Here is a 25,730-nt window from a genome sequence, read left to right on the forward strand (position 1 = left end):
CAGGAATTAAATTTAACGAAATCCATTGTTCATTCAATCGTAACCGACGATTTGCAAATGCACCATCACGACAACGCGCCGAGTCACACGTCGTTAATTGTGAGACAGATACTGACGAAGCATAACATCACAACACTACCCCAACCACCCTACAGTCCAGATATGGCACCCTCTGATTTTTTTCTGTTCCCTCACATTAAAAGAAGCCTTAAAGGACATCGTTTCGGGACGATTGAGGCGGTTCAAGCGGCTTCGACGGAGTGCCTGAACAGTCTTATGCTTGCCGACTTCCAGGAAGCGTATAAATAATGGAAAACCCGCTGGCAACGGTGTATTAATGCAGGAGGGGCATACTTTGAAGATTATTAACTCAGTGTACGTATATCTTCAACGCACTTCATTTTAGGACATCAATCCGGATACTTATTCGACAAACCATGTACTTTCTTTATGTAGGTTAACAATGTGAAATATTTTGTATAAGAAAATATTATCGTATAATGTTAAAAAAATTAATATTTTAAATTCAAAAAATAGAACATTTTCTAAAAGAATTTGAAATATATTACAAACTATAACACTTTCACGTGATAGTCTAACATATTTTTGCTTTGAATGCTTGCAAAAATCGATTTATCTAAAAGATATGCAAAAAATAATTGATCCATACAAGAAAGTACATTTAGACTTCTTTTTTTAACAGAATTGTATGTTTGTCACTATATGGATAGATTTTTTGAAATATTTTATGTTAGGAACTACTAGAGTATAGTATCAAAGAAATTAATGCTAGTGAAACATTATTTTTGGAACTAAATAATTACTATGAAAATTTCAAATATATGACGAATTATTGGCTTGTAATATTATTTAATGTAATTATTGTAATATTGTATTACTAATAGTATTTAGTTTTACGTAAATGTTTTATTGAATCGATCCATGCAAAAACGTACATATACGGTGCAATTTTGAAAAATGGCAGTAATTTGATAGTCTTTAAAATGTTACTTTGAGAAAAGAATGTCTCTGTTATTCTATGTACGCCTTAAAATACCATAGGTTTGCCTTTAAAACATTTCGAGAAAAAGCTGTACTCGCAGTAAAAACTCTTATTTGCTAAAGAAAGTTTAATAAAATGCCATCAGACATAAAAATACACGCTTTAAAAAGTATCTTCACTATGAAACATTTATTGTACTTGTGAAAAATGTTATGGATGAAGCTCAAAAAGAGTTTACTAAAACAATCCGCCTACAAAGCTTTGTCCATAGCAACGAAACATTTGATTATACTAATTTGTTTCGCGAATAAAAGCAAGCATAACATTTTGCAAAAAAGACGAATTACATAAGCATCCAAAACAGGTTTCAAAAAATTCATTTTTGTACTGTCAAACACGTAAACTAACATAAAAATATTATTTAGCTTAATATTTTAAAAAGCAGTATTTAAAACAAAATTGAACTTCGTCCCAAATAAGCGAATTATTTATACCATTTACCGCAGTTAAGAGTCTATAACTAAAAATTTATTTATATATACCAAAAGCCAAAATTGATTTTTACGCTGCAAATATTTATGTAATGTAATTTATAGAATGCAAGTATTACATTGTGTATAAACATTTAACGTGTTGACTTTAACATGTATTGACTTTAATTAAATCTGCGGTATTAGTTATTGATTATATTGACCATTAGAAATTAAATAGTTTGATACCTTTAAGGTCAAAGGTGTCAGTAATTCATCAGTTTCCAAAAAACACAAAAAGAAGATTTATATAAGTTATCCACTTTTGATGAACGTAAACTTCAGATGCTGCGATGACATGTAAACACATGACAGAGAGAAAATATTTTAGTTAACCAGTTAACTGTGGCGATCTTTTTGCAAAGCGCGCACCAGTGTGTGTCGTGATAATCAAGCGATGACAAGTTGTCTCTCAAGAATTTATGAATCCGTCTCAAATCATTTACATTTTTTATTTATTTATTTCATTTCGTATTGACCTCTAAACATTTTAAACATATTACAATTTACGAATATAATTTAGTTTACGCCAAAACTATAATTTAAATATAAAATTGTAACAAAATTTTACGCATGACGGATATAGTCGTCAAACACACTTAACTGGTTAAAGAAAGTATTACAAAAAAGGCAAAAATTCATACTCTTTTATACCACATAAGCTAAAGATAACAGTACTTAGTACTTGACCATGTGCTAATAGTTGACCAATTTTTAAAAAACAGAGAAATAAGGTTCTAATTAGTTGTACACTCGAGATGAATGTGAACTTCAGGTGCCACGATATCTATCAGTTAAATTTGAAAATAATTTCACGCGAAGTGAAGTTTGTTTACTACTAACGAACATCTGAATTTATTAATGTAAGAAATATGCCGTTATATTTCTATTTCCTTAACGTTTTTGTTAAGAATAGCTGTACAATTCAGGTCAAAAGGTTCATAGGTTGTGAACATTTCGCGAATGAAATATATTTCTTCTACTATCAGTCTCACTACTAACGAACAGAGAGTCAATTACTATTTCTTTAATTTTTAAGAGTAGTCAACTTCTAAAGTATGTACTGAATTTTTAAATATACTTTTCAAATTTGCATATCTCAACTCTTTGTAATAAATGGTCTTGTTGCATAATTCAGAAGGCTTAAGAAATGTCCGGGCATCGATTCTCGCTATTTAATGACAAAACAAGCGATTACAATTGTTCATGTTAAAAATTTCTTTTACCTGGTCAACTGCTGATGTCATTATATTAAGCCCAATAATTTGAGACAACAGAACCACGTTATCAAAACGTACGCGACAAACAAAACAACCAACAGAGCTGAGAACTACTGTTATCATCGCGTGTCGCGTGTTCTGTCTTTACAAAAAACACAGATAGGTACACATAGCAAAGACAGTGTTCTTGATTATGATGGTCATATTATACTACTCTGTTTGCTTTGTGGTTCCGTTGTCGTATACTACGATAAATTATTAGGTTTGTATGTTATAAAGATATGATTGTTTACTTTTCTTTGATACTTTCCTTAATACAAATGTTTTCACTATCGCGTGCTATGATTGCATATTTCCTCACGTTCTTAACTTTTGAAATAAATTGAAAAATATTAGTAGCAACTAATGCGTTTGGCTTATAAATCAAGCTACGAATATCACTAAAGTTATTAGTAATTCTTCGTTACATATTGATGCTGGTACTAACCTACAGTAATGAATTTATTCAATGACAAAACTAATATGTGTTACAAGTAATAAAAATAAACATATTAATAATTACATTTATGAATTTATATTTGATGAGTGTATAATGAGCGAATAATTTGTTGTTTCTGTCATTTTCTGCGTTGTAAAGAAACTTTTTTAATAAAAAAAAAACATATGGATAACAATTAAATCTTGTAATGGTAAAATGATAGAAACATGCATAAAACAATCTTCAAAGGAAGGATAGAAACATTTTTTATTCTTTCACATAACAAGTACTCCCAAATACACTATCGAGAACTTTAAGCCACCATCGACCTGAAGTGCCACTATTGTTAAACACGGGCGAGCTAACAGCTACTCAAATATCGATAACTTTACACCCAGATAATATCATATCTATGTATATACCACTACGTATTACTAACTGAATACCTTATACCGTTATCGATTTACAGCAACAGATTAGCTCTCAAACTAGTTACGTTTCATTAAAAGAGAATGCAAAATTGAACTTATTAAAAATAAATAGAAAATTCATTTATTTAATGTACGCACAATAAATTTCTAAAAAATGTTCTATGTTTATTTTTCTCAATTTCTTTTTTGTGCTACTTCTTACGCTGCAAGGTTCCTTTTGTTCATTATATTTATCTTGTTTATTTATTACTATGATACAAATTCCTTGTCATTTTTCGTTATTTTTTGTGATTTCTTAGGAATTATAATTATAATTGTTACTTCTGTGAATGATTAAATAACACTAATTATTCTTGCTTTAGTTTGGACCCATTTTCTTCTTTTAATAATAATCTTATTAAAATTCGTGTGCCTTTACTAAGAGGTAGAAATTAGGTACACAACAAACAATATTGTTTGAAGTAACAACGTACGTTTATTTCAACGTTTTATTACTTAATTATGCCTATAAACTACAGAATACATTTGGGTGCATGTGTTTCAGCATACTAAAACGCTTATTTCGAAATTTTGGCAAACATACATCTTTCATTTTCACGTACCAATAATAATTTGATTTCATGCTGCTGTTTCCAATGAGGAACGGTTATGTTAATCTAGATGATATAACTATGGTTGATTCTTGCTTCTACACTTTTGACAGTGAAAGTAAAATTATAGGATTTATGTTGCTTTTAAATTTATGTCAGTTGGAGCCAGTAAAAATATACCTTTAATTAATTTTCTTTAAATGTAATCAAGACTGAAATCGTTTTACAAAAAACGATTACTAACAAAAATTAGCATAATTTTTAAAATATGTATCTTTATGTTAGTCAATAACATTCGTATACAAACTTTATATTAAAGTGATAGGCTTGCATTTGGAAAGCATTCTATTAGTTTTGTAATACGTTTAATATTTATTGACTCATTAAATTGAACAATCTGCCAGAAATATAATTACAAAATACCTTTTCAGTTGTAACTAAAAAAATGTTGGTATTCATTCCAATATGCAGCTTTTTTCTAATTTTATACTTAATTCTGTAATTCTGCGATTTTTCCAAAATAACTAACTTTGGAGTTGTACTGTTCTTGAACTTACTGATTCATTCGCAATTAGAACAAAAAAACGGAACTCCTTTCTGTAAGGAAAAATATCATAAAGTATTAATAAGATTATAATTCGGAGTTGTCATTTACATACTCTACAAAATAATTAATTTTTAAAAGGTACATTGTTTTCGCATTAAGTAAAATTGAGGTATGAATTAATCATCTAAAATATTAAATGTCAAAGAAATTATCAAACTAAAGTGAAATATAATCAAAGAAATGACTAAGGAAAAAAATTGTGAGGCACGCAAATATTCATTTTCGATCTTTCCTGTTATTCGAGCTCTTAAAAAAATAATGTGTATACCTCAAATAATATATGTTTAATTTATGGAGAAGTTTAAATATCATCTACATACTTTCTTAATTTATTGCAAAAAGTATTAATCCGATTTATTCGTCAGGTGCGTTAGTCCTAACCAGTTATTTGCAGCTACAATACTTTACATATAAATAGTAACACCATTTTGCAGCATCATATCAATTATAATCAGATTAGAGTTATAACCGAAAATGCAGAATTTGCGATATAACTTTCATATTCGCTTATTTCTCGCCATGTTGCATTTTAGTGTACACCACTATATTTATATTTTGTAGATTGACGAGTTAAATTAGAATTTACAACCTGATTAAATAATCTCTTATAAAAACATATCAATGTACCAATAAATATATTCCTCAAATTACCTATATTTAACTGATAATTTGAAATCCCAAAGTTTTGGCAATTATTTGCATTCAAACGAGAAGGTGTCAAAAGACACCTTGTCGAGGCATCCACAAAATCGTGGTAGAAATAGTGTTAAGTGAAAAAGGATGAATAACATACATCTGCAACAGATTCACCCGTTAAAAATTATTTCTTCCTATAGTATTTATTGATTATCTCCGTTATGCAGTTAACTGATGTTTAAAGTTAAAATTGTTCAACGGTTTGTATAAATACAGTCATAAACTGTTGCTACCAAATGAAAAATAGATGATGATATATTTTGAAATTGAACTGCATTTTTAATGTACGTATAAATGAATGAATTGTTGATAAAGCTAATAGAATGAATACAGCGTCGGGAAAAACGATTTTAATTCGGTAACGCGAGTTTGCTTTTCTGTCCCCCAACGTTTACATTGTTAGATTTCCAGAATTTTTAATGGGGAAATGACAATTAAAATAATCGCAAGTTCGTTTTTGCTGTTGGTACGCGCAACCCCATGAAACCCGGGTATATTCGAGCTACCTGGCAAGCCCGGAGGGTGAAGGGAGTGAACATAGTAACGTATCGACCGACGGGGTCAGCTGGGGTCACCAAAGTTCATAGCGTCTCCCGGTTCACGAACTCACCGAAACTGCAGCCGCCATTTCGTATTGTTCGACAAGCATTTCATAAAAATCGACCTGTTCTTTATGACCTATTTTACATTACAAAAAATCTCTTTTAACCGCAATTAATTCACTGGTGTAATATTGAAATAATATTGAAACGTATAAGCGGTTATTTTCAAAATATGGATTTCTTTTGAAGCGTTGAATTATCGAGGTGAAAATGATAATGTAAAATAATTTTACGATTTTGAATTTCTTGCATGAAGTAGAGTTTCAACGAGAATTTGTATATTTCTGAATCGAATGTTATACGACCAATGAAAAAGTATTTTACTAAAATTTTTTAATTTTGTGAAAGAAAACTGAAAACGAGATAAGAAATGATACATAAAATATTTTTCGAATTTTTAATTCTGAGAATATAAAATATTTGTTACATATTAATATTGGTATTGCTTGTTACTGATGTTGTTTATTTAAATTTGATATTATTTATTTAAACGATTCAGTGAGTTATAACAGTAAATTGTTTGGCAAACACCGTGATTTACTAAAATAATAGTATGAAATATTGATGTAATATATAATGATGCAATAATATTTTCTGATACGTCAGATTACAGTTAAGCTTCAAATATTTACTTTCAAATTCACTACTTGGGGCTATTTTGATTTACTGTAATTTCTGTAATCAATATTTTATGGTTAAAGCTAATAATACTGCGATTTATGTCGCGTATAATAGAAATTAATAGCTGCAAATTAATAATTAATTTATGGATAATTGTAGAGAAAGAAATAATAATACATTAATATTCCGTAGATGTAAAAAAAGAGATTTCCAATTATACCCCTTAACAGACGTCTAAATTTATAACATTTAATCAGCATTTATCATGGATTTCTCAGCGATGAATATGAATCTAAAATCCACATTTTGCGTATATTACGTCTTTGATAAAATTAATGTGGAAAGTAAACTACAAATTTCTAACATTGAAAATATTTTGTACTCAAACATTATTATCTAGTTACGTGTTATGTGAACTTTCCTGCGTAAAATGACATAAGATATCGACACGTTTGAATATATTTGAATATAAATATTTGCTTTCTTTTTAGAATGATTTTTAGATTAATATTTAAGGATATAAAATGATTTATAGCGTCTACTAAATTGCAAAAAAGATCAAAATTTGTTGAATAGTGTTATCACGTATATTCAGAATAGATACAAACTAAACCCTAGTGTTATCACTTATTTCCTTGAAATATGTTATCCCATTTTTACACATTGTATATAGAAGATAACCAGTTAAATCTTGTGTAAACTTCGAAAATTGAAGCAAACATATTCACCGATGGACACCAGATAGTTTCATGCTCGAAAAAGTATACATAGATAAACGTTACCTAGTATGGACAAAATAATTGATTCAATTTATATCATTTAGGAAAATATGTTTAAAAAAAACGGACGCGCAATTTTAAATAACACTGAAATTCAAAACAGTAAATTAAATTAAAATTAATTTTCAATATGTTTAAAGTATTGTTCAGTAAAGAATGCCTAAAAAAAATTGACCGTTTTAAAACCGATTTACGTACAGCAAGTGTTCCCTAAATGCTTGCAATTAGGGCTCTAAACCAGTTTTTTCTTGGAAGCGCTCGTTTATCGAATGGCCAATGACGCGCGTGCTCTTTCCGTAGTTCGTCTGTTCACTTGTTCGATATAACGACCTACAAGGTGTCCCAGTTTTTTACCGTCAAACTTTATTAACACAACATAAGGTTTCAGTTTATTGAAAAGTTATGACAAAAATATGAAATGACAACGGATGTTATTTAATATGACAAGGTGTTCCAGTTTTGTGCGTACAACTTTAATAGTATATTCTATAAATAAAAATAAGACAATGTGTATGTGTATATATACAATTAAACGTTAAAAGTTATTAAAAAAAAAATTAATGTCGTCAATTGTAATATTGAAGAAAATTATACAGTCACATTTCGTATATTCCTCATAATCTTTCAATAAAACATTTAAGATCCTCTGTTTATATAACATTTCTGTACAATATTTATACTGTAAAAATAATATTAGTATAATTGCAATTTATACAATAAAAGTTTTGCGGTGAGCTAATGACCATGGCAGTCGATGCCCATAACACTAATCATCATCATCATCATCAAAAGTTTTGCGTGTAAGACTGGGACACACTGTATATGATGTCGAAAGAAAGCATGTTCGAAGTTATTTTGTACTTTTTAATAATTTTTTAGGAGGGTATTTAAAACTATGTTAGTAATTTTCTTTATTTATTTCTTATTCTCTTCTCATTTATGAAATATGTTGGGAAAGTTTGGTGGTAAAATCTGGAACACTTTACCTATAGGATGTATTCATATCTAGGACACCTTGTATACAGGGTGTGCTCGTAACAATTTTTTCATTACCTCAATCATTTCCGTTATTTTTAAAAATATCAAGTTTATTCGCTGAAGTTACACAGTATCGAGGGAGTTGTTATCAGGTAATAATAATTTTTTATTGATTTTTTTTTTAATGGACAATATTTTATGAAATATAAGTACAGATAACTACCTTATAATATGGTTTCCTTCAGTGCCGTAAAAAAAGAACATTATCTATTGTGGGTTCGTTATGGCGTAATTCGGTAAATGTTACAATTGTTATGCAATACAATATTTCTATAGTTCAATTGTATTTAATTATATTTAAAAATCTGAAAAATTTTCTGCCTGTCAAGAAGTTTATAGAAATTCGTAAAATAAGGACAATCTTTCTTAAGGAATTTTTAATATATCACAATAGTTGTAAGTGCTGTTCAATAATTGATCAAGCTTGTATTTTGAAATAATACCAATAAACTGTTTGAAATGAAACCATAATTAGTGAAAAGGATTACGTCGACACACGTTTCACAATAATTTTACAGTTTCAGGTTATTTGCTTTACTTACGTCTGATTTTCAAACTTAAATTCTTTTTTAATTTTTATTTTGTGTTTAAACTTATTTGCCTTTATCGCAATATGTATGAAATGTATTTTTACAATTATGCTGTTAATTTACAATAATCATAGAAATGATATTTGTGATATGAAAAGGCAATTTATTTCTTGTTTAGAACCGAACCTTAGTTTTTATTTTGAAGTGAAATTTAATTCTTATCGAGTTTGTGATTTTCTACAAACGTGTCTATCGAGTTGTAGCCTAACTTATAAAAACAAATATTTATACGTATAAACGAATAAATGTAAAATTGTTGCCATAATGAAGTATTAAACAAGAAAGTAATTAGGGGATATTCCCCTGCAAAAAGGTGAAAAAGGCTATATTTTGAATTATATTTTCATGCGATGCAACGTTTTGAAAATATATATGTATTAGAGGGACCGAAAAGTATTCGAAATTTCTTCGATGACTTTAAAGTTTTTCAATGAAAAATCGAAGAACTTTTTTAAAAAGGGAATCGAAGAATTGCCTTTACGCTGGCAAAAAGTGTTAGAAAATGAAGAAAATTATTTTGTTGATTAGCATTTACGATTTCTTTAATAAATAAATGTTTTTCGAAAGCAAACGAAATTTTGATTACTTTTCTGTGCCCTAATATTTAAAATTCCTTGCCTGAATACAAATAAATAAGAAAGTTGCAACGATTCTAGAGGAACAAGATCGATGAATGATACATCGTCAAGATAATTTAAAGACATTTTAATAGAGACCGTGTTTACAAAACACATAAAATACAAGTTCTTTTATACTGTGAAATAAAATTTTCTCAATATCGACAACAATTTTCTTTTTATCGTCTGTAGAAGTTACAAACTTTATGAACTTTTATACGACTGCCACCTTGTTGAATACTTACTACTTTTCAGACAAGCTAAAAAGATAATCTACATAGATTAAAGTCTTTTCTGATTTTTACAGTCAATAATGTAAATTACGACAGCCATTAAAGGTAAAACACAGTGAAAAATATACTACAATTTAATTAATACACAAGATAATTGTGTCATAATTACATTGAATTATTTTGAAACATAACTAAGTATGTGTAGAAAATTTCAAAGCTTTCAAATAATAATAATTCAATAATTTCTTGTATTATAAATTATTTAAAATCGAGCATTCCGAATATTCGCTTGATAAGGTACGATGTTATCAAAATCAATAGTTCCACAGGTATTTAAAGTTCACTGTTACCGATAGAACTGGCCAATTGAGGCATTTCAGAGCATGGAATGAAAATTTAAAGATAAACATAAGATTTAATGAATTTAGCGGGGTTTTCGGGGACGACTGGTCAAAAGCAGCAGGCATGGCGAGTTTCCATGCCTCGAAGCCCTACGTGCACGGGGAAACCTGTGGCCGTATTCGTCGAACACCATGAGTGTCTCGGCATGAAAAACACCATCGTAGCACCGGGGGTAACCAATCCGCCCGGGAGTGGTGGTGCTCACCAAAACACCGAGGGCCACTCCGCTCGGGAGAGGTGAGAACCCGGGCGGGGGCGAGCTTGCTTGCCCTGCGCTCCGGCTAGCTGTCTGCGGGATCGGTCGCACTCGAAGACGATAGATGATTAATTTTTCTAAGAAATGTACACGTGCGTGGTGCACGTGGCAATGGCACGTGGCAAAAGTGGCACGTGGCACATGCTCTGAAATTCCGAGAAAAATGCCAATTAAAAGTATTTGATCCACCGCGAAATGCCGGCGAACCCAGGTGCGTACTTCGGCAGAAAAGAAAGACACTCCTCGGCGACGTCTCCTGATGCGTAATTTTCGAGAAACGAGTACAAAGGCGCGGACCGCTCCGTTTGACGGCGGGTACCGGCAAGTGCCGGCGCGACATCGGTATCGGCGCGCGGCGTGGCGGCGCGGCGGCTCGGCCGCAAAGGGCGGGCGGCATCGCAAGGATCGGTCGTAGAGGGATGACCGCGAAGCCAAGGTCGACGGAGGGCACGTGGCAGATTTCGAAGAAATCGGGTGGTTGCTAGGAGACGTCGTAGGGGAGTGAAACGTATAAAATAAGCGAGGGCACCGGGCCCGCTCTTCTTACGCTTCAGTCTCTTATATTTGTTGCTACGCGTTTCATTCTTTATATTTGTTGTTACGAGGCTTCACTTATAACTTGTCACTACGGGACATACTTGTTGTCATTACGGACTTTACTTGTATTTTGCAAAGACTTTCATTGCGGGATCAAGTATTTCGGCTTTGATTGTAATATTGATGTCACTCGCAGACTCAATTATAATACGTGTGTTATATAATAATTGAAATAAACTGTGCGTATTCACCGTCGAAAAATTGAGTTGTTCTGATACATTCACAATTTACATATTTTATGCAACAAATTCCAAATATTCTATTACTGTTATCTATACTGAATGTTACTGTTTTTTTTCTACAGAATTACAAAGTGAATTACGTTTTAAAAAATAGACTTTGAAACCTTGACTACACTGGAAAAGGAATATTATTATTTAATGAAGTAACTTAGCAATTAACAATAAATTTAAAAAATATTGTTATTATTAATAGATTATATTTAATATATTAATAATAGATATAAGCAAGGTTAGTTGGATTTCCATTTTGTGTTTTATAAAACAATTAAATCTAAATTGAAACTAAAGTATAAAAATAAATAAATAATGGACAAAAATAAACTAACTCGCATAATGATTCTTTATTTAGATGAACTTACATTTTGACAAAAGCTTCTTACTAATTTTCCTAATTTAAAATAAGAAATATAAGATCCTCCATTTTGACGAGTTCCGTAAATCTGATATTAAATAACTCATTGTCAGAGTCTTTTTACTGATACAAAAATTATTACATTAATATCAGTTACTGAAAGTTATCGGATTAATATAAAAATTGAAACAGAGTATGTTGATAACACCAAGCTTAGGAAAATGAGTGCTAAAATGTGTACATTACTAAGTAAGAACTTATGCCTATTATGCTATCTAGTACCGAAATGATATTTTCAAAACGAATGATGCTTTGGCCATCAGTTTTTTTCGTACTCTTGTGTAGAGAATAACAAGCTGCACTTGCAAGTAGTAGTGCATTAAAAAATGTGTTAAGAACGTATTAGGGACCCAGGTTTATGACATGACAGCCGGTCTGTGGCTGGAACCAAGCTTGAAGTCAAGCTGTAGGTCAGCGTGTTATAAACCATGTGACAGGCATTGAAATTAACAAACTGCATAGATATTACCGTTGCTTACCACATGACCAAAAATAAGGAAAATTTCCAACCCCACCTTGACGCTGAAATTATTAGCAAGTCTGGAAGGGGAGCCTACAGGGGTCACTTGTGCCGATTAAGAAGAGTGTCTCGCTGCGGCCATCTTGCTTGTTTACATCAGCGTCTGTCTCATTCCTGCACCTTTGAAAATTCGACTTTATTCAGTATAGAGTATTTATTGCTGTCTAAAGCGACCGGAGCACCTTGTAGTGAGGTCCACTGATGGGTGCTGTACTCATTTGGGTGCTGTAACTTCATTTTCGCAATATTCATATGTCAAAGTCTAATCGACGAAATCGCCTCGTCACCTTCGCACATCGCATTGGTGTGAGAGAGACGAGTCGATTTTCGTAGATACGACTTTCACGCTCGAATATTGCAAAAATGAATTTTTTACGGATACAGCACCCATCAGTGAACTTCACTTCAGGGTGCTCTGGTCTCTTTAGACAGTAATAAACACTCTATGCTGAATAAAGTCGAATTTTCGAAGGTGCAGGAGCGAGACAAACGCTGATGTAAACATGCAACATGGTCGCAGCGAGACACTCTCCTTAAGGTTTTTGAGGATCAGAAGGTTTTCAACAGCCACAGAGGTTAAGTAGTGTTCCGACTGTCAAACATAGAAACTTTTTGTACTCGGAAGGGACAGTCCCTTAAGAATTCATGCGTCTATTAAATTGATACAGTCTATTCATCTCAAATATCATCCATCCTTCTTTACATCAAAATTATCACCAACGAGTATTCGGGTGCGAAAATGCATAATTCCATTTAGAAAACCAGCAATTGCTTTCATATCTCCCCTTCATATCCTTGCAAAAAAAAAGTTATTTTCATTGTACAAAAGCAAAAAATTGGAACAAAACATTGTATAAAAAATCTGATCGCATCATCTATATTTGAGTGGGTTAATTTAAATGGAACATTGTTATATATCTAACTACTACAATTGACATTTTATAGCATATTGATAACACCAATTTTACTTTGGATCAATCCTTCAATTTGTTTGACACATATGTACAGATATTTTTTTATTTGTACGATCATATTTATAGGACATTCAATCAATTCCTTTTATGCACGTTGTGCAACGGATGAAAGTAATTTAAATTTAAAATTCTGTACACGACAGTAATACTACAAAATAATAAATATACAAGGTATGTCCTGAAAGTAATGTCAGTGACTTTATTGTAACGCGATCTCACGTCGGACCGCGATTATTTCGGTTAATATTGGTAGTACGGGACGTCAGCTATACAGATCTCCGCTGCTGAAGGTGCTCCGAGCATCCGGAGAGTGAGGACGAGCCTATCCGTGAGAATTGTTTTGCGTTACTGTACAAGTCAAAATGCAGCGCTCGTTAGAACAAAGAGTTGCAATCAAGTTTTGCGTGAAACTTGGAAAGACCGCGACGGAAACGGTTGTTTTAATCAAAACAGCTTATAAAGAAGATGCCCTGTTAGATCAGCAAATGAAAACACCTACGAAAGGCAAACATTTCGGGACAGTAGTCGAAATCAAAAGAGCTTATACGGCGGCATTGAAGGAAATTCCGGAGGAGGCCTACCGCAATGCATACGAGAGCTGAAAGACTCGCTGGAGCCGATGTATTGACGCAGAAGGAGCCTGTTTTGAAGATTTTTAATCATTTGTAGCGAGCAGATCAATAAATGATTATTAATCGACTTACTGACATTACTTTCAGGACATACCATGTATGTTCATTGTTCTGTTTCATATACTATACATAAATTTATAATACAAATATTTTACTCAAGATTTTATTTACATATTCAACAATTGCTTGTTTAAAATTTTATGACAAAAGTCGCTGATTGTCAATAAATAATTATTCTTATTTAACTAAAAGTTAGTTACCGTTAAGTTATTGTTAAGTTATATAATTAGAATTTTAAAACCGCAATGATATATTTAAGAAATGTTAATTTTTAATTGTTCTAATTACTATCAATTGTTAAGGATGATAAAAATTTTTCTGACCATTAGAAACCATTATCAATAATAGAAATTAATTTTAGTTACGAATAACAGCTATCAATTTCAGAAATCTAATTTTGATTCCCATTAAACACGAATAATCGACATTTTTTGTTAATATTGATACTATCATCGGAATTTTATTTTAGTTACTAATAACTATTATCGACTATGTGAAATTTCTTTTGTCAAAAAGAAATTCCTTTTCAATTCTTTTGTCAAAGCAATTTACGTAAAAAATACTAACCCGCTACGAATCCCCATTTTCCTGGGACCTGATTAGGATCATCATAATGTGTACAGAATAAACTTTAGTGCATTATATTCTTCTTTTAATTTAATACCTTTTCCAAAACTTTCATGAAAAGAGACTTTATGAAAGATGAGAAGAGTTTCTGAAAAATGTAATGTTAAAAAGTTAAAAGTTTTTGAAATGTTTCAAGTTTAAAAAGTTAGACATTTTATATAAATACTTGATAAGTTCCAGAAATAGTTGATTGCTTGGTTATTTTTTATAAACATTTTATAGAATCGATGTATTTAAAACAAAATACATTTATTCATCACAAAGAATTTGACGCGAATACACTTTCTGGTACGCAATATCACGTTTTTTTAACACAAGGACGTTCATAAAAGTTGCTAAACTTCAGAAACGTACAGAACTCGCGAAAACAAGCAAAAAGTCTTAATAAATGTGGATCTAAAAACCAGTAATATCGGAGTTATTAGATTTTTTCTACTTTAAACCTGCAATAACGGCGTAACAGACTTCATCCTGTGGTATCTGGAACCAATCCAAAGAAATAGAAATTCTATCCTATTAATCATTCATATGGTTCTGCTAATATATAATAAAAAATAATAAACTATTTTATTTCTCTAAATAAATATTTTTATTTACATAAACATAAATGTAAGGTGAAGTGGGGTAAATGCAGACTGGTTTTTGTAAAGTTGGTCTTTAAACGTAAGTATTTTCAGTCTGCTATATAAATACTTAACGCTGTCGATATCGAACGCTTTGCACAATTACTACTACTTAATTAATATTAACTAGGACCTTAATTTTCCTTGCACATTTTGATTTTGATAGGAAATTCTTTAAAATGTCAACTGCTCTGCACTTTCCCCGAAAATGGGGTAAGAGCGTAACTTGAAGTTAAATACTTTGAAACTTTATTTCATGTGGAATTGGGCAAGAGCAGAATTATTAACAAATCTGCTATAAAATGCTTTTTACTGCATTATGCAAGTACTCTATACTGCAAACAAGTATTCTTAGCTGAAATATAAAAGGGGATATAGTGAAACAAAACAAGGAAAGAAACATACTAAATGGAGAAATTTCGCTCATATTGTAAGAAAAAAATAGCTTGTATACGCACTTGCCCCGTTTACGAACTTACCCCACTTCATCTTGTAGTAAATTTCATGATTTATGACATTGTAGAAAATATTTTTTGTTTTTCATAATTACAATCTTTTGTTACTCTTTTCCAAAATGATGCAATTTTTCAATGATATAATGATCTTTCGACTCAATGATCTCACCTTGAATACATTATTTTGTGGAAATATGTGGTTATTATTATTTTTGATAATTTACTTCAGTAATTTCTCATAGATTTAATGACCTTGAAATATAATGTCAAGGTCACTAGTCAGAACAGCTATTTTCTACATATGTTATTGTCACTCAACAATCGTTTTTAAGATATGCCTTAAAAAATTTCAATTAAGTTGTACGTCGCAATTGTATGTATTTCGACATGTCTTACATAATTGATATATGAGCGATATAATTAAATTATTAAGTTAAGTCTCATTAAATAATACCTTAGTAACCGTAAAATCTTGTTTGTGCAAAGTTACAATGACGTAACTTAAATGTTATAGATTTTCATGTGCCGAAACGTATAAATTGTTTTTCTGTAAAACTCATAGCTATCGAAAAAATTTAATGTTGACCAAAAATTGCAAATTTCTAACTTCGGAGATGTTTTCAGTATTTTATTTGAGGTCTTGTAATGCTTATTTAATTCTTCTTGACGCCAAATTATTCTGTGGACTATCTGAAATAATATGACATAAATTGTTATTGCATTATAAACATTTAAATATGAGTGAACAATTATCAAGATGAAAAAGACATACAAAACAAATAAATCGTTGATAATATTTTTCAATTTATTTTAAAAGCTAAGTACTGAGAAGGTATACTATATGATACAGGAAATATTTCTGGCGAGAGAACCATCAAAGAAGGGTAAAAAATCGTATTTTTTTGCAACCTACAAGACCAGTTGTTTGCCACGATATGTATACGACAACGTGTTTTTGACGTGTGTATTTCACTTTTATATTGAAAACAAAACACGCGACAGCGCGGTGACGACAGTAGTTCTCATTTCTGATAGTCGTGTAGTTTGTCGCGTACGTTTTATGGTTCCCTCGTTGTATGTTATGACAAATTATTTCGTGTGAATAATGTAAAAGAATATCGCTGTTGGAAAGATACGGCTTACATGTTCTTATTCAACACATAAAAATCTATGAGAATTGCTTCTTGGAAGTTACAAAATCGAGAGGATTTACGACTTATTAAACAATACTGTGAATGTACAATTCTGAGCGAAATATCGATATCGCTACAATAATTAATTTTGTGTAAAAATTCGACAAAATATCTTTCTTCACATAAAAGCAAACATTTCGCTTGCCATTTTTGTTCGCACAAACCATTTTCAGTAAAAATTAGAAGATGAAACGCGATATACAAACACGACTTGAATTGTACATTTATAATAGACGCAGCATTTAACCCCATGCCGTACAATTTATTTGCTAGCTACGTCAATCAGAACAATTCATATGTACGATATTGAAACAAATAAAGAAAGTGCAAATGTTATGTCAATTTCGTATTCAAGGTTCTTTGATTTTGCAAATTACAAGTGGACTCAAACGTCAAGCAAAAATGTATTAAAATTCGATACATCAAACTGTAAGTGCATCACTGTATGTACCAATTGTAACTGTATGTGTCAGTCGTCAAAGTACAGCAAGGGGTTAAAACCCTCCGTCTCTGAAACGTCGAGTAGTCGCGGCATTTAAAACAAAGAGAAAGGGGAGCCACATAAAAGAAAAGGAAGTGTAATACGCTACGTTTACTAAAATTACGCTCCGTGGACGGCCTAATCTCAGCTTTATTAATAATGATTCATTCGTATTCAAATTCATGGCAAAGCAAATGGTGATGTTAGAGAAACAAATTGCTTGTATCGAATAACTTTACTGGACCGCATGCATCCCAGCCGCAGGTGATTCAGCGAAATACATCGACGTTCAAGGGAAACGCAACATTGAGGAGTAATTTTCGAAACTGTGGAAGACTAAGATTACGAGAAATTCGTACTTCAGAGAACACCTTTACCCACAGTTGAAGAGAACCCCGTCAAAGGTTAACTTTCCAAGAGAGTGTTAGAAACCAGGGCACTGTACGGCAAATTATGCGTGACCAATTGTTTCTTTATCCGTTCAAAGCGTTCAGGTCTTAACGCGTAATGATTTGTAGACATCGCTTTGTTCCTGTCAGTTTCTCCATCAACGTAATGCGAGTCACTAGGTTTTGTCACATTCTCTTTACTAATGGTTACCTTTGTGAAAGATAGTATCAATATTTTTCACAATGGGTATGACCGGATGGAAACCGTCATGCAGTTATTCAATCAAATCATCGGTATCGCTTTTCTGTCAACATGTGGGCAGGCATTTTTACAGATGACTGATTAGATTATTTTTGTCAAATTGTTTGACAGGAGCGCTTCTGCAACAAACACTTGGATTTCTCGGATCTTCTGCGCGAATAAGCAACAAGCATTGACTGATTATATAAGTAATATGGATAGCCCTACCGCTTTATTCGTTTACCTTCTTCCAAAACGGTTTATTGATTTGTCTTATTTTTCCCACAGAAAATTGCTAAATTGCTTGGAGACATGATCTCCTATAAGGTAAGAGCACCAGTGGTTGACACTGCACCAGTTCTTGACACTTCTTCAACAAAAGTAAATAAATAAGGAAACCACAAGTTGGAATACATCAAACCTTATTAATCTGTATATTGTCACGCTTCAGTGGCTTAATTGCGAACTACTGTGCATATCCGCCATTCAAAACTGTAATAGCAACTGATTAATCAAACTTGCGCACGGCTCTTACGACTTTTCAGTGTTTTCTTATATAAATCACTAAGGATTTGGTTAAAATGTAAGTATTGCAAGGTTGTATTATTTAATCATTATGAGTAAAAAAACCATTTGTTTATGTTGTTTGAAACTTAAAAAGAGATTTACTTATTAAAATTGGCAACAAACAATGCTAAATTGTCTAAATTCACTCCGTGTCAACTACTCAAACTTGTAATGGTCTATTATTCAGTAGTTGACATGGGGTGTCAACTATTAAATTACTATGTGTCAACTACAGATTTTGTTCCTCTGTCAATTTTGAGATGCCTCCTACGAAGGGTAACTTCAGAAATTATACAGAAGAGACTATGCAAGCAGCTATGGAAGATGTCCGGCTCCATAAAACTCCGTGTAAAACGAGAGCTAAGAAATTTGGTATTCCGAGGGTAACTTTAAAATACAAGGTTAAAGACAAACATTAAATTAAAAGAAAAATCGGCCCAGTCAGAGTATTGACTGATGCAGAAGAAAATGCAATAACAAACTGATATGAAGATATCTCCGATATGAGGAGTGTTCGAACTCTTCATATTAAATATTTATTATTAACTCTTCATATTAACCCTTAATTATTAAATATTTTTTTGTAAATTTACTCAAGAATATTCTTTTTTAAATGTCCAAAAAAATTCAGTATTCATACATTATCAAGACTAGTTCATTAATTGGATTTTCTCCGTATGCCAACTACTGAAACAAAAGGATGTCAACTATTAAATTTTCTGTCTTCAAAGGGTGTCAGCTATTGAATCAAATTTTACGTTTAGAAGAAAAAAAGAAAAAAATTTACAACCACCATCAGGAATGAATACTTGTAATATAATAGAAAAATAGTTTGTGCAGCGACTGTTAATCATAAATTTTCCATAAAGTGAACTTAGCAGGAGCTATGTGAACAAAAAGACAAAAAATTCCTTAAAGTGTCAACTACTGGTACCTTTACAGGGTGCAATAACAGTTAACACCTTAAATATTTCCTAACCTATAAGGTCCAGAGAAAAATTAGTGTATTCATGTATCCAAAATTCATGTACCCTAGAGAACAAAGACATGTCTAACTTTGTTATATCTTTATCCAGTGCAACAAGTTTATGCACGATAATACCTATGCTCATTCGCATCTAGGCATGCAAAAAAATATTCAAACTAAATTAAGAAAAAATAGGTGTAATGAATCCATACAATGACCATCTTTGTTCAATAGTCCTAAATCCGTTAAGCTTTTACTTGTAGGTAGGAGATATTTGAAAGGTATAATGTATAGTAAACCAGTGACTTCATTGAATGGATCTAGACAGCCAGTGAATTGAAAATTCCTGCGAGGCGATAAAAGAAATACCAGGGGTTCTTTCAATACGTGTATGCTATAAAAGGGCGTGTAGAAGTGTGCGAAATGAGGAAATATACCAAACATATATTGTATTATCTTACAATTAATCACAAAAATGTCTTGTGACTTCGGAACTAATAATTTATGTTTATAAAGACTTCGTTGCGTGTTTTGATGAATACTACATGTTCCCGAAGTTTAGCACCAACTTTTGTATTCTATTTTCGAGTTATTTATTTGGGAAAGTTGGGGTGACCCTGTGCGTGCGTGCGTGTATATTATTGAGCGAAGTGAACGAAATATTTTTAATAACGGTGTCTGCATTCTCTGTGACTACGAATCTTCGAAAAAGGTGTACAAATTGATCTGAAATTTTTATTATATATTCCATCCACTATGCAGATGGTTTAGAACTTTGAAAGGTTTCGATCAATAACGTTTTCAAGGAATAATAAATTATTTAAACAAATCGATACGATTTCAAAGATTAGCTGAAATGGGTTGACCACAAATGATCGCATAAAAATAAATTAGGTTATGAATAAGAAATATTATCGTTAAACCTACGTTTACAAACATGATAAAAATAAAGTTAATTGGACAATTATAGAGTTCAAAGAAACTAAAAAAAATGATCACGCATTGGCGGATTAGATGTCAGCGGATAAAATATCGATTGAAAAAGTGGAAAATACGAGGACGTGTGTTTTTTGATTTTGAAAATGGGAAAATTTATTGCACGAAATGAGTAATACAAGCAAAGTGTATTTGACAGGCAAACTCCATTATTTGTAGTTGAATAAGTGCATATATCAGTGCACTGCACTACAACTGTCAGCGGTTTTGATTGATTGCCATCACACTAATCTGAACTAGGAAAGGGATTGGGAGAAGTGATCTAATTAGAAGAAAAGAGTAGTGACCTAAAATTGCGGTGAAATTCAAATCTATTTGTATGAAGTTTAATATTCATAATGAAGTAACAAAACAAATATTCTTATGAATTTATTATGAAATACTAAAAACGTAAGATTTGTCTTTTTACAACAATAATTATATGCATTACATAGTTTACGCATTTTGTATTTTGGTTATCATAAACTTTCTACTCGTTTTTAAAGTCGTATTAAACTGAAACTTATGAACGAGTTCTATGTTTCTTGTGTGATTCTCAACACACATAATCTCTTGTTTAGATTGTGTTTTAATTGTTTTAATCGAGTACTAGTGGTTTGTTATAACAAAACCGCAAATAAAGAACAGAATAATATTATTCAATGCAATCTCCTACCCCTAATTTCTGCAATTTTAAAACCCTGTTAATAAAAAGTAATTATATATTAATGACTATGTATGACCAGAAAATACTCAAATCAGTCTCAATTTTCCAAGTTGATATGGCTGCTACATACATACATATAAGATAACAATTCATAATGTGAAATGTCTATTCATATATCTCTGTATCAAAATCTTTAGTTTACTGTCATGTGCTCAACGACGTAAAACAATAATATATTTTCTATAATGTTACAGTACTGCAATCTGTTTTGTCATTAACGTAGTACAAAGGACGAATATCATGCGACTAAAATTAACCCCAAACTATTACATTTTCGTTATCAAAGTTGGCTACTCTCATATATTTATTATCAGATCATTTAACATGTCCACCGATTCAGTTTAGATTCATCGTCCCTCGACATCGTTTCTTAATTACGAACTGTATAATCGAGATATTCATATACGACTAATATATGAGATTTCAGTTTTTTCCATCCCTATGTGTTCCGAAGCACTCGGAATATAATCAGCGTAATATTTATGGGTGTTTTGTCAAACCTTTACTCTTGCAATTTCAAACGGATCTTCAAGACCACATGGATGTCTCTACAGCTTGACATTCTTAACTATTGACAATAACCTTTTAACAGGCCAGAAAAGCACATCTTTATAACGCCAATATATCTTTCCTTAAAGAAGTTTATGTCCATAGTCCTAAACTGTGCACCCTTGCCGTGTGCAGTGTTTACGAAAATCCTTGCGTACTCGGCGGACCAGGCACCCTGACTCGGTCATTCAGCAGTCTCGCAATGTGTCCCACTATTTAGTTCTTTTGAAGGACCCAAATCACTTAACTGTTTGGGTCACCTTATTAACGAAACGTTATTTACAACCCTGGAACGAAGGCTAAAATCTTACAATCCCATTCGTCGAACCATCTCACCAATCACTGTTTTTTACAAATAACAATCTGTCTGGATTGGTCCCTTTTAGCAACGCCTTCACGTCCTGAACTTCTTCCTGTGCTTTCTTTTCTGGCTGTTTAGAGGCAACTAGTCAGTCTTAGATTAGCTTCGTTGAAATATACTTACTCTGGTCGGTCTTAGATTAACTTTGTAACTATCAACTACATCAATACACAACAACCAGTATAATTAGTGGGATGATGATCTACATCCTTCGTTTGACCTGGACACACCAGTGTGGAGGACTCTGAGCCACTATATAAACTCTACTTTACAATAAAATTCTACTTCATAATATTAACTTTAGAAATATTCCACGACTGTAACAGGTTTTGGAAACGCCATGGGTCGACGAAGATTTACAACCTTCGTAAATAACTGTAAACAGTTTATATTTTACCCATCGCGCGTAACACTATGCAAAATAAAAGGTGATACAATGCAGGTTGATTCTGGAAACTAAGACGGGTTACTGCTCTTGTTTAAGTAAAAATAGAACAATTGATAATCCTAACTATCTATAACCTTATATTTTGTACGAATACACAGATGCAACTATACATTATCCTTTAATGCAACTCAGTGTTTTTGTTAAACCAATCAATCTTCTTTATTATCTCTATATAATAATAAAGCCAAGAAGTTGTCTGGCTGCGGCGAGCGTGATGAGATCTCCTTCCTGACTTTTGTTTACCTTTTGTTTTAGTAGATTCTTCTGTTTCACCACAATAACAATAACAATATTAACAAACAACTACATAATAATATTTACACCACCACACACATTTTTATAATATTCCTCCAAATCCAATATTATTGTTTAATAATTATTATCATCATCACCATCGCTCGCTACCTGCCAGACCACCAAAACTACACTACTGCTGAAGCAAGCAAGCACACACACTTACCAACAACAAACAAGAACAGAGAGCTCGGCGGCAAACATTTTTATTTAAATTACATTGATAAATGATAAAGGCGTAATAATTTAATGGGGCGTTTAAACGCCTTAACGAGTAATTTAAAAACAGAGTCTTTTTAAATCTAATCGTTGTTGACTGAAGTGAACGATTAACTGGCCTATTAGTCCTACATATAAAAGCACTAACCCAAGGATATCAAGATGTTAATAATTCATGAGGTATTTAACATTTTATGCCAGTAACGTATTTTTCGCACTGATAAAATATTTGTAGAAACTACTAATCTTTTTAAAAGTTATTATTTATGACATTATTAGTTTTTATTTATTTGCCATGGTTATTTTTTATTTACCCTTAGTTACTATTTTTGGATTTTTTGTTTGTTCTTTCTCACACACTACATGTGAGAAATGTACATTTCAGTCAGTCGATCATTAGTTATCGCAGAAAGCATTATAGCATTAAAGTATGCACTTATTTAACATTATTCCGTCTTTTACAAGCGATAACAAAATTATCGTGTTTGCGGAATGTAATAAAAAAGCAATTGGTACCAAAGTATCCTAATTTTGTTAAGAGTTCGAGCACTTATCGTAATAAAATATGTTTCTGACATTAAATGTGAATATCCTATGAGGTTTTGATACTTCGATGATTTTGGGTTACTACACGAGATAATAAAAAGGATCGATTGGCTTAACGAAAAAATTGGGTTGCATTAGAGACTAAAGTGCAATTGCATTTGGTGCATCGGTGCATCCATGTACAAAATGAGGTCATAGAAAGTTAGAACGTATTATACCATACGATATTTTCCTCTATCAATTTTTTTGTACTTTTAAAAAAGCAGTAACTTTTCCCACTTCCCAGAATCATTCTGTTATACATGTATCAACTTGAATCAAATACAAAAAATCTTGGCGTTCGGAAACTTGATGTTCACAGCGGTGCATTTGAAGTTATGGTACTGTTTGCAGCATGTCACGATAGTTTATGATGAGTTCCAATATTCCTAGCTTCCGTTTCGTATCTTTCATGTACTTTCTCTTGCAGGTCAGCTTGCAAACAGCGTGTTGGATTGATTTAGGATGGTTCAGTATTTTTAACTTTTGCTTCATCGGTCTAGCGTTAACTTCAGCAGGATGTTATAAATCGTAGTTCCAAAAAGCTCTGCGGTATTTGAACATTTTTACGTTTATATCAGTCATTATTCTTGCGAATTCACTGGGAGAAACTTCCAGCTTACTGTTAAACATCCGTTCAACAACGATCGACTTATCAAATCTGATTTCAGTACTTATCTACATATTGGGAGGGATGTTGCGAAATAAGCTGCATATTAGCTAAAACTGAAATCTGAAAAATGTCCTTGTGACTTTAATCTAGTACCTTTGGTGAGTGAAAGCAGATTGAAGTCAATAGAGAGGCAAGTTTAACGTAAAAGAATAAAAGAACATTCGTCGTCTTTTACGCAACAAGAAGCTTGAAATTAAACAATAATTTTGTTAGAGAAAGGCAATAAATCACTACTAAGGTGAAGTGGGGTAAGTTCGTAAACGGGACAAATGCGTATACTGGCTATTTTTATTACAATATGAGCGAAATTTCTCCATTTAGTATGTTTGTTTCCTTGTTTTGTTTCACTATATCCCCTTTTATATTTCAGCGAAGAGTACTTGTTTGCAGTAAAGAGTACTTGCATAATGCAGTAAAAAGCATTTTATAGCAGATTTGTTAACAATTCTGCTCTTGCCCCATTGCACATGAAATAAAGTTTCAAAGTATTTAACTTCAAGTTACGCTCTTACCCCATTTTCGGGGAAAGTGCAGAGTAGTTGACATTTTAAACAATTTCCTATCAAAATCAAAATGTACAAGGAAAATTAAGGTGCTAGTTAATATTAATTAAATAGTAGTAATTGTGCAAATCATTCAGTATCGACAGCGTTAAGTATTTACATAGCAGACTGAAAATTCGTTTAAATACCAACTTTCCAAAAACCAGTCTGCACTTACCCCACTTCACGTTAGTAAGTTTACGGATACATAGTCCATTCTTCATTTCGGGTTGCAACAACAAATATTTGTATAAATATAATAGAATTTTCGTGAAAAAATATTTAAAAATATATGTACGAGGTGTGACACAAAAGTAACGAGACTAGGTCTGTAGCTTGAAAAAACAATGGAATTGGCAGCAATTGTTTTTTGTGGCATCATTCCACATACCTCCTCTATCCATGTTGCCAATTTCGATTGAATCGGTCATACCATTTGGAAGTATTGCGTTATTTAGTGAACACGTGCAACTGCATTCTGCCGGAAAAATGTCTAACGTAAAAATCGAACAGCATATAAACATCAAGTTTTTTGTAAAATTTATTGAAATCTTTTGTAACATGTGATGAGACTTGCATTTTTACCTATGACCCAGAATGTAAGCGCCAGTCAATGGAGTGGAAGTCTCCAGGATCCCCAAAACCCAAAAAAGCACACATGTCAAAATCAAAATTGCACATTAA

The 25,730-nt window shown here is 31.9% G+C and overlaps 1 protein-coding gene and 1 long non-coding RNA gene across 3 annotated transcripts in view; both read left to right on the forward strand.

Annotated features, from left to right (window-relative positions):
- The window catches only part of LOC100878605 (uncharacterized), a 352,447-nt gene that overhangs the window by 249,767 nt on the left and 76,950 nt on the right, over nt 1-25,730 (forward strand). The window lies entirely within an intron of this gene.
- LOC143264177 (uncharacterized) lies at nt 17,210-21,284 on the forward strand. Its single transcript, XR_013037719.1, has 3 exons — nt 17,210-18,348; nt 18,428-18,722; nt 18,942-21,284. It is a non-coding gene; the product is annotated as an uncharacterized LOC143264177 (long non-coding RNA).

This window comes from Megachile rotundata, chromosome 3, assembly GCF_050947335.1.
Source record: "Megachile rotundata isolate GNS110a chromosome 3, iyMegRotu1, whole genome shotgun sequence".
In the NCBI taxonomy this organism is placed as follows: domain Eukaryota; kingdom Metazoa; phylum Arthropoda; class Insecta; order Hymenoptera; family Megachilidae; genus Megachile; species Megachile rotundata.